This window comes from Diceros bicornis, chromosome 13 (genome assembly GCF_020826845.1).
Source record: "Diceros bicornis minor isolate mBicDic1 chromosome 13, mDicBic1.mat.cur, whole genome shotgun sequence".
NCBI lineage: Eukaryota > Metazoa > Chordata > Mammalia > Perissodactyla > Rhinocerotidae > Diceros > Diceros bicornis.
The window spans coordinates 39093495-39109132 of NC_080752.1; the positions used below are offsets into that span (position 1 = coordinate 39093495).

The 15638-nt window shown below is 42.5% G+C and overlaps 1 protein-coding gene across 5 annotated transcripts in view; it reads left to right on the forward strand.

Annotated features, from left to right (window-relative positions):
* The first annotated feature begins 384 nt into the window (after nt 1-384).
* The window catches only part of ZBTB40 (zinc finger and BTB domain containing 40), a 78680-nt gene continuing 63426 nt past the window's right edge, over nt 385-15638 (forward strand). For all 5 annotated transcript variants that reach the window (XM_058553174.1, XM_058553176.1, XM_058553172.1 and 2 more), the window contains exon 1: nt 385-520. The gene's annotated coding sequence lies outside the window, so the exon portion shown is untranslated. The remainder of the gene's footprint in view (nt 521-15638) is intronic.

The window sequence follows — 15638 nt, forward strand, 5'->3', positions numbered from 1 at the left end:
ACCGAGCGGCGCTAAGCCTCTCCACCAATGAGAACGAGCCTTGGGACGCGGCTCAGGTCACGTCTCCGCCTTGCACGTGAACGTGTTTTGAAAAATGTAAAGAAACCTTTTGTGTCCACTTGAAAAAAGGTCCTAACCCTAGTGCTCCCCCAGCGAGGGGGCGCGGAACCTTACTAGAAATTTAGTAAGGGAGTTTGGGGATGGGGAGGAGTGGTCAAAGGTTAGAGGTCAGACAGAGGTCAGCAACCGGCTCGCCCCAGCGTCCTAGCACCGGATAGCGCTCGCGCGACGCAGGCCCCGCCCCCGAGGCCCGCCCCCAGCACGTGACTGCGGCGCGCGGGGAAGGCCGGGCCGCCCCTCCCGGCTTATACCCGTTCCGCGCCGGCCTCAAAATGGCCGCCTCCTGGCATTTCTGGCGCTGTTGAATGGAGAAAGCTTTATTGTTCCCTTCGGGCAGGGGTGTTCGTGTCCTCTATGGCGCTGTCAATAAAGAACGGCAGTTTGAATCGGTGCTGAACAGGTAACCATAGAAACGGGGCTGGGACTCAGCGTGGAGACCCCTTGTGCAGCTGAGGCCCAAGAGGCGCCTCGAATGAGGGGCGCGCAGAGACCCCTCCGCGTGGCGAACTGCGCCGGGCTCTGCCGAGTCGCAGCCGCCTCCCCAGCTCCGGGACGTGGACCCCCGGGGGCGGCCCGCATCCCCAGCGCAGGCTCGGCGGGAGTCTCCGGCGGGAAGTCCGCGGGGCCCGGGCGCTCGGTGCGGCCTGGTCCCCGCCCGGACCTGCCGTCGCCGCACCGCCCGCCGCCCGGCGCGGTGGGAGCCTCCGCTCGCCGCTGCTGCTCGCAGGCTCGTCCCCCTCCCGCCAAGCCCCTGCACCGGCGTCGGCAAGTCAGGGCCTTGGGTCAAACCCGCCCCACAGCCCCCTCCCGTTGTTGTCCGCCGGGAACAGAGAACGGCTTTTACTTTTTTAAATGGCTGGGGGGAAAAGAAGATATTTCACATAATTTGTGAACCCAGATAGTCCGGTGTCCGTAAATGAAGTTTCATGGGACACAGCCATTTGTGTTGTTTACGTATTGTCCCTGGCTGCTTTCCTGCTAGGAGAGCAAAGTTGAGCGGTTGCGACAGCTGTCGCCTGGCTTTGATGGCTTGGCCCGCAAAGCCGAAAACATTTTTGTCCGGCCTTTCACAGAAAAAGCGTGCGACCCCTGCCCTAGACACAAGTAGATTGGGTCAGTGTTGTCCTTCACGATGCCTCTGGTCCCTTCTCATGGGTGGGAAACTCAGCTACAACTGCCCCTGGATCTGGAGTTCTTTATAATTTTTTTCCCTCTGGGAAAGAGTCACCCTGTGGTAACATCTGTTGCCAATCTTCCTCTTTTTTTTTTTTTTCCCCTCCCCAAAGCCCCAGCGCGTAGTTCCATATTCTAGTTGTAAGTCCTAGTTTTTCTATGTGAGCTGCAGCCAGAGTATGGCTACTGACAGAGGAGTGGTGTAGTTCCACACGGGGAACCAAACCTGGCACAGAAGCAAGCTCTCCAAAACTTGAACCACTGGCCATCAGGACTGGCTCTGGAGTTCTTTTGTGGACCAAACACTGGCTTCCATGACCTCTTCTGGTCTTACTGATTTATTGTTTATCCTGGGAATTGTTTCCCCTGCTTTGGATAACAATAATACCATCCAGCCAGCGCCTACAATAACTCAGATGCTCTGTTTATATTCATACACAGCATTTTTGTGCCAACAATGCTTTGTGAGTAAGTGCCCATGTGTACGTTTTGCAAGAGTAGGAAGCCGAGATTCTGAGAGGGTAATAAGCTATTTAAAGGTGTACTAGATTAGGCTGAGCAAATTAAGCTCATCCCTGGGAGCCCCCTTCCCTGGTGATGCACCTCATACTGCTTGGACTTGATTCTTTCAAATCTCTCAATCTGAGACTATTGGTTTTTCCTTGGAATGGAATCCAAATCTTCGTATGGTTTATGGAGATTTAATTACAACCTCAAAGTGAAAACTTTCTCTACTTGGCTAAATCATCAAATTTCTGCCACACCTCACTTGCTAATTTAGATGTCTTTCTTTTATGGCAGGTGTTCCCAAACCTAGGTATTCATCACTAGTCTAACAAACAAATGGTTTCAGAACACTCCATGCTTGCATGCATGCATTCAGTAATCATTCAGTATTTGTTGAGCACTTACTGTATACTAGGGAAGGTTTAAATTCCTGGAAATACAGTGGTGCACAAGATCAACATGATCTCTGCCCTTCCATGGAATTTAAATTCTGTTGGGGCTTTGAGGGATGGTATACCTGTAAACAAAGATCATTTCAAATACAGCTGGATACATCATAATAAAATTAGTAGTTAATATTTATTGAGTGATTCTTGTGTGCTTACAGGATTATCCATCCTCACACCAACACTGTGAGATAGGTAGTATTAATATTCTCATTTTTAGAGATGAGGAAACTGAGATTCAGGAGGGGTGTCCAAGGTTACATTGATAACGCATAGGGAGCTGGGATCTGAACCTAAACCCATCACACTCACCACCCTGCATTATTCCATCTGTGTACTCTCTTTCCTAAGCGCGGGAGGTCCTTCAGGGCGGGGACCACACCTTACCTGTTCTTGTATCAGCAGCTAGCCAGTGCCCACAACCTGGTATCTGGTAAATATTAAACAAATAGGCCATTCACTCATCAAATAATTTGCATGCCTGCTGTGTACCAGTCACCACTGTGCTAGGCCCTGTGGTTACCAGGGTGAGCAAGATGGACCTAAAACCTAGTGTCTAAGACAGTAAAGAAATAAAGTTATTCCAAATTGTGGCAACTGCTATAAAGAAAACAAAACAGTGCTGACCTGGGAGACCACCTTTTAACCAGGATAGGCCCAGAAGGCCCCTCCTGAGAAAGGTAGTGTAAGCTGAAACTTGTTGAGTGACAGGGATCCAGTCTAGCAAGAAGAGAAGAGAGAGAAGTTGGCAGGAAGAATTTTTTAGCGAGTTCAGAGACCGTGAGGTGGCAAGAGCTTGGAGTGCTACAGAACGGGAAGAGGCGAGTGGTTGGGCTGTGGTTCCCGGGCCTGTGCTCTTGGTTCCTCACCTTGAACCCGGCTTTACTGCCAACAGAGCTGCGTGTGCTTGGGCCCGTTACAGATTAGTTGTCTAATCTGTCAAATGTGGACAATGGTACCTTCTCAAAGGGTTGTTGTGTGTTTTCTGCTTGTTACACGTATTGCTGAATTCCGATTAGAGAAACCTAACCAAATTTGACTCCAAATGGAAACTTATTTAAAGTGCTAAATAACAAAAATCCAAAAGCATGTTACAGACAAAATTGAGGGGGTGTGTGTGTTTTTCTGTCTTTGTGGGGAGGGCAACAGATCGAATTTTTTTCTTAATGTTTCTGTTAAGAGGCACTTTTCAAATGGGATTTAATTTTTTTAAACCAAATTATACAACTTGTCTTATGCAGTGCATTTTTCATCATTTTAGTGTTTTAAGCTTGAAACGGTTTGTGTTTCTCCATGTCAGGCATGTGCATTTTCTTAAGGCTTCTTCTAGTTGGTGGTAATTTTAAAATTTGTTTGAAAAATGCTTTTGGGTTTTCTCTAAAAGTTTTCAAAATAATGTTGCATGCTTTAAGCAGAGCATTGAATGCTTTAAAGCAAGTAGCAGACTTTTTGAATAGGTAAAAATAAGATGATGTTTGGGCTCATGAACTTGAAAAGTTACGGAGGCAGTAATAAATCGAGCGAACTACATAAGAAGATCAGCAATGTCAAGTTTTGCTTTAAACTGTGTCCAGTAACCATATTGCACATGTCGTCAGAAGATGGAATCCAGCCTAGCAAATGGAGCAAGGAGCTGGACAGAGAGTGGTGTGTTACTGCAGTGTTAAACAACAAGCCCTGAATTAAATTGCTATTTTAGGTTTGGGTGGGACCTTCACATTTAAAGTATTACAGTTTTCCTCTGTGATTTGAGTCTGTTGGGTTCCGGTAAAGAGCAGGTGGTAACGCCAGCTTTGAAGGATAATATAGAACTGCAGGAAGAGCCAGGGCATACCAGTTTGTTTTTCAGTCTATTTTATTTCTCAAAGCATCATTCCAGACAGGCAGCGCAGGCAAACAAGCCACACTTTGGCAATACTCAGCTGCTTTTGGAGATTGAGGAAGACTGAGTATAACCCAAGTGTGGCTTGTTTTCTGGACTGTCTGTCTGCAAAGATGCTTTGAACTGAAATAAAATAGATTGAAAAACAAATTGGTATGCTCTCTTGCCTCATACTGAGTATTTACATTATCCTTCTGGAGTACCGCCTGTACCAGCACCCTGGGGGAAGGCAGTGACCTCTCAGCCTCTTTCAACTCTTGAAGAGAGTGAGCTCTTTGATTTTCACAAGGAAATTGAATTGGGGTATATGGTTTTCTAGATCTCCAATAGCCTGCCTTCTAAAGCCATCATCTTGATAATGTGAAGAAAGCAAGCTATAACCACATAGAGGAAAGAATTAAATGTTAAGGGCATTTAAATTCAGAGATGAGATTGTCGATTTCTTTAAGTCATGCAGAGGGTGCGGTATTTCATTTGCAAAGAGCATGCAATTTTAAGACTGGCAGCCCTCAAGGGAGAGAAGGGTAAGAAAAGACTTTCCTTACATTTCCCTAATGTTGTTATTTAACTCCATATCTTCAAAATCATGATATCAAGTATTTCATTTCCTTAGATAAAGTAAATACTACATTATAGCTGATCCACATAAGGCAGGGATTGTTAATCTGGGGTAAATGGTCGACTTGCAAGGGAACCATCAATCCTTTGAATTTGCCTGCAAGTTTGTGTGAATGTCATTTTTCCTGGGAAGAGAGCCCATTACTTTAATCAGATCTCGGAGAGGTCCCTGACTCCTCAAAAGGTGCAGAGCCAACAGTGAAACGTCACATATGACACCACTGAACCAAAGCAGTGACGAGAATCCCCCTGAAACCAGGACTTTCTGCTGCTCTGTGGCCTTGACCTCAAAGATTTGAAAGTGTCTTTTCAGGCTTTGTTTCCTGTCTAAAGTGGCCAAGCATAGTTGAATGTTTGCTGTAATATAGGCATTCACCCAGTGAGGTGCCCCAGAAACACCTTAGAGACCGTCATTTGTCGTTATTTTACATGAGACTGGTGAAATGGGGACTTACTGTCTCAGCAGCCTTGTTAGCAGATGCTGGATTTGTTTCTCCTGGCGGGTGAAAGGAAGAGGAGGAGAAGCCTAGTACTTTGGCTCTAGGCATCAGCTTCTTGCAGATGGAGGCAGTTCCTGAGTTAGGAAAGCAGGGTTAGGAGGGAGGGAGGAGGAGAGGGATGGATTCAAGGAGGCAGAGACAGGAGTAAAGGAGGAGAGGACCCTTCCCCTGCATTTGTCCTGGGGTCCCTCTGTGACAGTAAAGAGCTTCTGTTTTGAAACCAGACTTATCTCAGAACTTATCTAATACTAGGACCTCTGAAAAAGTCAATGCATAGATGTAATTTCTGGTTTTATTAGTACCCGATGGGGAAAAAAAGGAAGGAAATATCTTTTAAATGTTTATCTTAGGATATTTTGTAAAAATGGGACCTCAGTAGAAAACTGCTGTAGGCCAGAGTTTGGCCCATATAATGTTTAACTGTTAGTTGCGTATGTTTAAACATCAGAGATTTTACATCTGTCTGACCCCTGGAGGGGTTTTCATGAGTGGCTCCTGCTATAGGCCCTAGAGTCCGGTCCTGGGACAAACAATAGAGGACGTTTTATGAAGAAAAGGGCCCAAGGAAGTTGAGGGAGATTAGAAACAAAGGATTACAAGTGTAAATAATTTCTTTTGAGGCTCCAAATATTGATTACTTGCAGGTTTTTTGTTTTTTTTTTAAGTATAAAAACAAAAGCAAACAGCATGTGATTCTATTTCTGACTTTGGGAACATTTTACAAGAAGTAATCTAACCCTCTGGCTTCCTCTCTTTCTCAACTTTCTAGGACTGGCCTCACCATTGGGTCTTCCTTCTTGGCGCCCTTAGCTCCTTGTCCCCACTAGCTCTGAAAGCCCGCATCAGGGCTCTGGCAGCAGTTTTGGCTCTGCCATTTCTCTTCCATCTGATACTTCCCTTCGGTTCCTAGTCTCACTGGGCTGCCCCACCGAATTCCCAGAGGCAGAAACTTGACGGTCATCCCATGTTCTTCCCCGTCTCTCAAGCCACCCCCCGCAACTCCCCCCCAACCCCCCCAATGGCACACATTTATTTAGGCTACAAACCTGTTGATGTCCCCTGTCTCCTTTGGTTAAAGCTGGTATAATCTCTTATCCTGGATTACTGTAACAGCCTTCTAGCTGGCCAGCAGGCCGGCTTCTAGCTTTGCTCCTCTCCAATCTATTTTGTACACTGTTGCCATGATCTTTATAAAGCACAACATGTCACTCCCATGCTTAAAACTGCAGGATGGGAGCCAGCCCTGATGGCCTAGAGGTTCAAGTTTGGTGGGCTCGGTTTCAGCGGCCCAGCTGGGCTCCCAGGCACAGAACCACACCCCCGTCTGTCAGTAGCCATGCCATGGCAGCGGCTCACGTAGAAGAGCTAGAAGGACTTACAACTAGAATATACAACTCTGTACTGGGGCTTTGGGGAAGAAAAAAGAAATGGAGAGGAAGATTGGCAACAGATGGTAGCTCAGGGCGAATCTTTCCCAGCAAAAAAAAAAAAAAAAACCAAACTGCAGGATGGCTTGCCTGCCCTCAGGATAGTGCAGTTTCTTGATTTGGCATATGCTGCCTTCAAGCTCTGGCTGTGCCTGTCTTAAGCCTCATCTCTTAGCACCCTTTCCACTCCCCTCTCACCCTTCTACTTGAGCACCAGTCATTAATGCTCAGTGGGCCACAGAATTTCATCCTTCTGAGATAAGTGGGCCACGCTGGGGCTTTCAGGCTCCTCCCTCTCCTTCGATTTCTCTGGCGGTGTTATTAACCAGGCCAGTAGCAATGCCGTTATCTACACTGACCATCAGATTACTGAATGTTTTAGTTTTCTTTGTGGTTCCTTTTGTCCTTAGAATATATGCTACTTGAGATGTATAGTCAATAATGTTGTAAAGTCACTTGATTTAATTATTTTCTCTGTGTAGTTATGCCACCAACTTCATAAACAGGCTCATTTGTTTTAAACTTTAAGGATTGCTTTTAAAAATATAATTTTGTTTTTTAACTATGAAAACTATTTATTTGGTTTCAGAATCAAAACTATATATCAAAGTATATTCACAGAACTTTTTATTTCATGCCTGACCCTCTTCTCTATTTCTCTTGGGTTTGGGGGTTTTGCCAATTTGTTAGGTAAGAAATAATATTTCATTATAGTTTAAATTTGTTTTCTCCTTTTATGAGATACAAGATATCTGCCCAATGTCTGTGGTATAAGTTGCAAAAATATTTTTTCCATTTGACATATGCCTGACTTTACATGTGTTGTTTTATTGTTATACAAAAGTTTTACATCTTTATATAGTCATATTTATCGATATAACAGTGTATTGCTTTAGATTTTGAGTCAGAGTTAGGAAGTTTGCCCCATTCTTTTTTTTTTTTTTTTTTTGTGAGGAGGACTAACCCTGAGCTAACATCTGATGCCAATCCTCCCCTTTTTTCTTGAGGAAGATGGGCCCTGAGCTAACAACCGTGGCCATCTTCCTCTACTTTATATGGGACACCGCCACAGCATGGCTTAACAAGCGATGTGTCGGTGCTCGCCGGGGATCCAAACCTGCGAACCCTGGGCTGCCGCAGCACGCGCACTTAACCGCTTGCGCCACTGGGCCGGCCCCAACCCCGTTCTTAATTTATGAGGAATTCATTAATGTTTTCTTCTAGAATCATATATGATTTCATTATTTTTTTTAAACATCTAAGACTCTGATCCATTTTGAATTTATCTTGGTATTTGGTTTGAGGAAGGATCCAATTTTATCTTTTTCCCATTGGCCAGCCATGTGTCCCAATACTACGTATTAAAAGCTCTTATCTTTTCTCCACTGATTTGAGATGCTGTTTTTGTTAGATCTTAAACTCTTGTATGCCTTTGGGTTTCTTACTGGATTTTCTGTTTTGTTCCATTGGTTTGATTGTCAGTTCATATGCCATTTCAAAACCATCTTAATTTTAGAGGCTTTATAATTTGTTTTAATACCTGGAAGGGCCAGTTTTTTCATATTGCTCTTTTTTCAGGGTTTTGCTGACTGTTTTTGCTTGTTTATTCTGCCATGTAAGCTTTGTAATCAATTTGTCTAATCTCAGGATGAAACAACGTCATGGTATTTTTGTTGATATTATGTTAAATTTATAAATTAGCTTAGGGAGAAATGATATCTTTATGATATTGAGTCTTCCTATCCAAGACATGGTCTGTCTTTCCATTTGCACAAGGCTACTTTTGTGATTTTTCAGGAGAGTTTTATGTTTTTCCTTATATAAATTTTGTATGCCTCTTGTTCAGCTTATTAGATTTCATTCTTATCTTTTTTAAAAAATAAGTAATTCCTTTTAGAATCCCTCTAGAACTTCTCAGAGAAGTTGTATACATCTTTGTTCATATAGTTTGTATACTCAAAACTTTTTGCGTATCATTTTGGATGGTTCATATTATACCCTCCTCCAAAAGCCCATTCTGTTCTCTTGTCTCCTCAGAACCTCTTCTGTTGTCTGTCTTCCTCCCTTTCCCATTCTCAGTACCTACACACAGTGGGCAGTCAGTACGTAGTTGTGGAGTGGAATGAATAAGGCAGTAAGGGGAAAAGGAAAGTGGATGAGAGAGTGAGAAGCCCGTAAGACCTGTATTTGAAAGGTTGTCCTTGTTATACAGACGTCCAGATATTCCTGAGTCTGCAGTCTACAGCCGTTCATTCACTGGTTCACAGTGTTTGGTTCTCCTCCTCACCCCCATCCCAGAACTTTAAAAAATATCATGTTGATAATAATAGTTACCATTTAGTGAATGCCTACAAAGTGCCAGGCACTCTAGTAGGTGATTGATATAATTATTTCTTGTAATCCTCACAGCAACTAAGCAATAGGTACTGTTATCCCCATTTTAAAAATTATTATGGAAATTTCAAGCATATAAAAGTGAAAATATCATTATGAGCTCCCATATACATGTTAACTCCATTTCACACTTAAGAAAACAGGTTTTGAAAGGCTAAGTAACTCAAGGTTATGAAGCTAAACTAAGGTTTAGAACCCAACTCTTTTTAGCTCCTTATTATTTTTCGAATTTTAAACTCCAAGTGGCCAGAGAAAAGCAGAAGCAAGAGAGATAGTCAAGAGCCACTCTCATGGCATTATATCAGTCTTCCCTTCTAATTCACATCACAAATATTTCTCTCACTTCTGTTTGCAAGCATTAGGCCTCCTATCACTCCATCTTTACTGCTTCTCTTACATGCTCTGCTCACGCCTTGCCTTCTCTTTGTCTAGTTTTATTAGTGCAATCTGACATTAGTTGATTTTTAAAGGCCTACCACTGTTTTGAGTACCTAGCTCCTAGCGTGATGTTGGGAATATAGCAGGAACTTATAAATTTAAATAACAGTGAAACTTACTGCTCTCATTCATTTAGCCCATAGGTTTGGTGTGGTACTATAACTTTTGAATGATGCTCTGAAGCCCTGGCATTCGTTAACTTTGACCACCCCAGACACAAGCTGCTCTTACAGCTAGCACTCTGCTGTCAGCTGCCCTCAGTTCCAGTCAGATTCAAACCAGAGGGAGACTTTCTAAGGTCAGGGTCCAAAACAGCAGAATAATTGGCCCCTAGAGTTCTGGATTTTTTCTTGGGCAGCACAATGTTGAGGATGAAATTTTCCAGGTCTTCCTTTGAACATTTTTGAGCAAATACTATGGAATCCCATAGGCTCTTTCCCAAAGTTAAAGGCAGTAGAGAAGTTATCCTCTTTTGCATTTTTTTTGTTAGCTCCTTAAGTTAACCTCTTGTCACACTCACTGGTGATGGATAAGAGAAAGAGATGAAAATAATTCCCACTTCTTCAAAGACAAAAGAAAAAGCTTATGGCAGTAGGAGGAGAGGAGAATGGAGTTCATCTATGAAAAGTACACAGAGGTGTGCTGAAGGCTGGGCGATCTGAGTAATATTGCAGGAAGTTGGGGGTCCATAGTCTCTTCAGTGCTTTGGCTACTTAACTACAAAGGGATAATAGAAGAAAGATTTTAAGCTGAAAGTGGTCTCTTCTTCCTGACTGTGCCATAAGCTCCTTGAGAGCAGGGGTTTTGCTGAATTTCTTCTCTATGTTGTGCCAGGCCTCAGTTAAGGGCCTTTGGCTGAGTTCAGTAAAGACCTGCTGGACAGATGAGCACACCGTCCACTGACTAGGCTGGAAAACGGGGACTTGGAGCCCTAACCGCAACGGCACTGTTACCAGCTGCATGGCCTTGGACAAGTCGGGGGCTAGAGTAATGCGTGGATGGTGCCTCACATAGCAGAAAGTCAGTAGGCTCTAAATAAATGTCATCACTTCTTACTTAAAAACCACTTTAGGGCCGGCCCCGTGGCTTGGCGGTTAAGTGTGCGCTCTCCGCTACTGGCGGCCTGGGTTCGGATCCTGGGTGCACACTGACGCACCGCTTCTCCCGCCACGCTGAGGCCACGTCCCGCATACAGCAACTAGAAGGATGTGCAACTATGACATGCAGCTGTCTACTGGGGCTTTGGGGGCAAAAAAAAAAAAGGAGGAGGATTGGCAATAGATATTAGCTCAGAGCCGGTCTTCCTCCGCAAAAGGAGGAGGATTGGCATGGATGTTAGCTCAGGGCCGATCTTCCTCACAAAATAAAAAAAATAAAATAAAAATAAATAAATTAATTAAAAAACCACTTTATTTGCTGTGTATCTTTGCACTGCCTCTGAATAGAGAAGTTACCAAAAAAGTAGGAGAAAGACTCAGGGATCAAGAGCTTCACTGCTTTTTAACTTCTCAAGCTTGGGCAGTATCCAGTGGTAAAAGTTCCGGCTCTGGGCTCAGACAGCGTGGGCTCATTTACTGACTCGGCCACTCACTGGCTTTGTGATTTGGGGCAAGTCATTTAATCTCTCTAGGTCTCCACTTTCTCAGTTGAAAGTGCAGTTAATAATAGGAACTACCTCACAGGTTTTGCAGAAATTATATAAGGCCACCCATGCAAAGTTCTTGACACAGTGCCTGGGGTATAATAAATCTTCATCAGTGTGAGCTCCTGGTGTTAGGTCACTGCCTGAACCCTTCCAGACCGTGTCTGTTTTTCCTCTTCCAAAATGTCTTCCTCACTGCCTTCTCCTTAGGGTAGATATCTAAGACACAGGTAACAGGAGGAGCCTCATTTCTGTCGTTAGTGAACGGGGAGATCTTAAAACACTTCTCAAGGCCTCAGTCTCTTCATCTACAGCTGAGGAAATTGGAACTTGTGACTTCAAAAGTTCTCTGTACCTCCTGCTAATTTTCAGTGAGTTTAAGGTTTTGTATGAAATCTCCCAGATTATAGCCCAGCACTCTTTTCTGAGAGGCCTCACCCTCCCCATTTTCTCTCCCTTTCCTGGCTGACTCGCATCCTAGACCAGCTGTATGAAACTAGCAATGTGGTTGTCCGTAAGTTCTTTTCTTTTTTAAAAAATTATGTAATATTTGACATATATAGGAGATAACATATATAACTTATATAAGTGATGAGGCAGAGTGATTAATAAGAAGTACATCACTGATCACCCAACCTAAGGACTGTAAAAATAAATATTTTGGCTGGTGTATTTTTTTGCTTTCTTTTAACATTTAATGAATGTTGACAGTTACAGGAAATGTCCTTTATGTCTTGACTCATTTACGTGTAGTGGCTTAATGCCTCCAACTACCCCATGAGATTAAGCACTAACATTAGCCCCATTTTATGTGTGAGGAAACTGAGGTCCAGAGAGTTAAGCAACTTGCCAAAGTCACACAGCTGGTAAGAGGGCAGAGCTGCGATTCACCCCTGGGCTGTCTGTCTGCTCCAAACCTTGACTGTTAAGCACACGGCCTCTGGGGTCCCAAGGCCTGGTTTGATATTCTTTAGTTGCCTGAGCTCTTTAAATTTTACATTAGACAGTTATCTTTGAATTTGGAATTTGGTACTGTGTTACTCTGTGGTCCAGATTTATTCCCTGCTGAAGAAAAGTGTATTCTCAGGATCAAGTTGGTGAAAACTCAGAACTCATCCACATTGTCAGGTCAGAGCAAAATGCCCATCAGCACCGGCGACAAAGCCAAGGGGCTTTTTAACACCCGAGAGTTGGATGTGAAAGGTTGAAGTGATGATTTCTTGTTGAGACTCTTGACTGCAGGATGGCAGAGTCGGCATTAGGTGTAATGCAGGCCAATCCCCATCACTCATTAGGTGAATGTGCTGCTCAGGAGATTTTGCAGTCTGGCCTGGGAAGAGTCATCTTGGAGGAACTACTGGATCAGAGCATCATGGCCCAGAAAGGCAGATGAGTCTCTTAGAGCCTCCTTCCATTATCATAACCTGGAGAAATCGCTTGTTTCTATGAATTAGAAGAGGACACAAGCAGTTTGTTATGCCGAACATTTTGATGTTTTGCCTCATTGTATTTTGTAGAATGCCTCAAAAGAAGTTTCAGTAGAAATTGAGAGATCTGGAAAAAGAAGTTAGTTGAATGTAATGGTTGTTATAGGCTTATCAGGAATCGGATGCTAGCTGCCAGTTTTGAAATGTGGAAAACAACCTTTCTATTGGTCCTTGATCTGCTTTGTCTCTGCCTCCTTGAGAATCTGGTGGTGAGGTGGTGGTGGTGGTGATGATGGTGATGATGGTGATGGTGATGGTGGTGGTGGCTAGCAGCTAATTAATTTACTGAGCACTTACTATGTCTCCAGCATAGAGAGCTGGTGCTTTGGGTTAACTCATTTAATCTTCCAACAACCCGATGAGAGAGGTACTATTATTACCCCTATTTTGTAGATGAGGGAACTGGACCCCACGCAGGTTAGGTTATTTTCTCAAGATCATACAGTTTGTAATTGGACGTTCAAGCCTCACACCCAGGTAGTCTGGCTCCAGCTCCAGCCTTTGACTACTAAGCTACACTACTGCTCATGACAGCTAAGCTGCACTGTTCTCCCCCGGAAAGCGTGTACTTGGACAGCACTGCATGTAATTTAAAGAGCATATGCACTCCTGTCCCCCTTCCCAGTCCATGGACTCAGGTTCAAACCCCACCCTAGACTTAACTTGCTGCGGACAGAGATTATATCTTATTTAACTTTGCTTGGTACATAGTTGGAGCTAAATAAATGTTTAATGAGTGAATAGTACGTTGGAAATGACACTAGCTTTGAAGCCAGATAGACTTGCCTGGATTTCTATTTTTAAATTTCCTGATTATAAAAATAATGAATGTTTACTAGAGAAAATTTTGAAAGGTATGAATAAGAAAATAAGTCCTCCATAATGACACTACCTAGGGATAACCACTGTTAGCATTTTGATATATTTTGTCTTTTTTAATGTAAATGTGTATATGCATGTACGTATATTTTTAAACCCAATTGGAATTATGTATACAGTTGCATGCTGGTTTTTTCCCCTTTAGTATATTGAGAGCATTTCTCCATGTTATTAAAAAATCTTCAAGAGCCTAATTAAAAAAGATTTATTTAGATATAATTCACATACCATACGATTTATTGTTTTAAAGTGTACAATTCAAAAGTCTGTGTAACCATCACCACTTTCTAATTCTAGAACATTTTCATCACTCGAAAAAAAAACCCTGTACCCATTAGCGTTCACTCCCCAGTACCCTCTTCTCTCAGCTTCTGGCAACCACTAATCTACTTTCTGTCTCTATGGATTTGCCTATTCTGGACATTTCATATAAATGGAATCATATAGTATGTGGCCTTTTGTGTCTGGCTTCTTTCACTTAGCATAATGTTTTCAAGGTTTATCGTTGTAGCATGTATCTGTATTCTATTCTCTTTTATAGCTGAATGATATTCCATTGTATAGATAGACAACATTTTGTTTGTCCATTTATCAGTTGATGGACATTTAGGGTATTTCCACCTTTGGCTGTTATGTATAATGCTCCAGTGAATATCAGTGTGCAAGTTTTTGTGTGGACCTATGTTTTCATTTCTCTTGGGTATATACTTAGGAGTGGAATTGCCGGGTCATATGGTTAACTCGACATTTAACTTTTTGACGTTTACCTGTTCCTCAAAACAGTTTTCCAAACTATTTTCCACAGTGGCTGCACCATTTTCCTTTCCACCAGCAATGTATGAGAGTTCCAGTTCTTCCACACCCTCAGCAACACTTGTTTTATCTGTGTTTGTTTTATTATAGCATCCTAGTGGGTGTGGAGGTGGTATCTCATTGTGGTTTTCATCTGCATTTCCCTAATGACTACTGGTGTTGAGCCTCTTTTCATGTGTTTATTTGCCTTTTCATGTATCTTCTTTGGAGAAATGTCTATTCAAATCCTTTGTCCATTTTTTAATTGGCTTATTTGTCCTTTTATTGTTGAGTTGTAAGAGTTCTGGCTACTATATTCTGATATACTATATTTATATATTCTGGATAATAGATTCTTATCAGATATATGATTTGAGAATATTTGTTCCCATTCTGTGGGGTGTCTTTTTACTTTCATGATAGTGTTCTTTGATACACAAAAGTTTTTAAATTTGATGAAGTCCAATTTATTTTTTTCTTTGATTACTTGTGCTATAGATATCATATAGAAAGCCTAATTTTTAATGGCTGCATAATATTCCCTAATATGGCTATATACCATATTTACTTACAAACCTCATATTATACATCTGAGTTTCCATTTTTTTTTACCGTTACTGCTATTGCTCTGAATATGATGTACATAAATATTTCCTTATATCTCTAATATTTCTGTATAGATAGATTCCTAGAAGTGGGTCTAAAGGCATAAACATTAAAAAAAATTTTTTTTCTTCTATCATAGACTTCTTGTTCTTTTTTATTAATCTCTAACTATACAACTGACATGTAAACATATTATGGTAAAACATTCAAACAGTGCACGTGAAGTATAGCCTCCCCAACACCCACCCCCCCAAATTCTCATGTCTCTCTCCAAGGACTTTTTTTTTTTCTTTTTGCTGAGGAAGATTCTCCCTGAGCTAACATCCCCTGCCAGTCTTCCTCTTTTTGTATGTGAGCCACTACCACAGCATGGCCCCTGAGAGACAAGTGGTGTAGGTCCGTGCCCAGGAACCAAACCTGGGCCACTGAAGCGGAGCGCACCCAACTTAACCACTAGGCCACTGGGGCTGGCCCTCCAAGGACATTTTTTATAGCTCTAGATGAGCAATTACTTACTACATTACTTTCCTGAGAGATTTTTACCAGTTTATACTTCATCAGCACTGAGTGGGCCCCTGTCTCATTGTTCTCTTCCCTGCATTATTAATGCAAGTGATATTTTTATAATAATAGCAGCTACCACTTATTGAGCATTACTGTTGACAGGCACTTTGCTAAAACAATTCAGATGCATTATCTCATTTCATCTTCACACCAAACTGTAAAG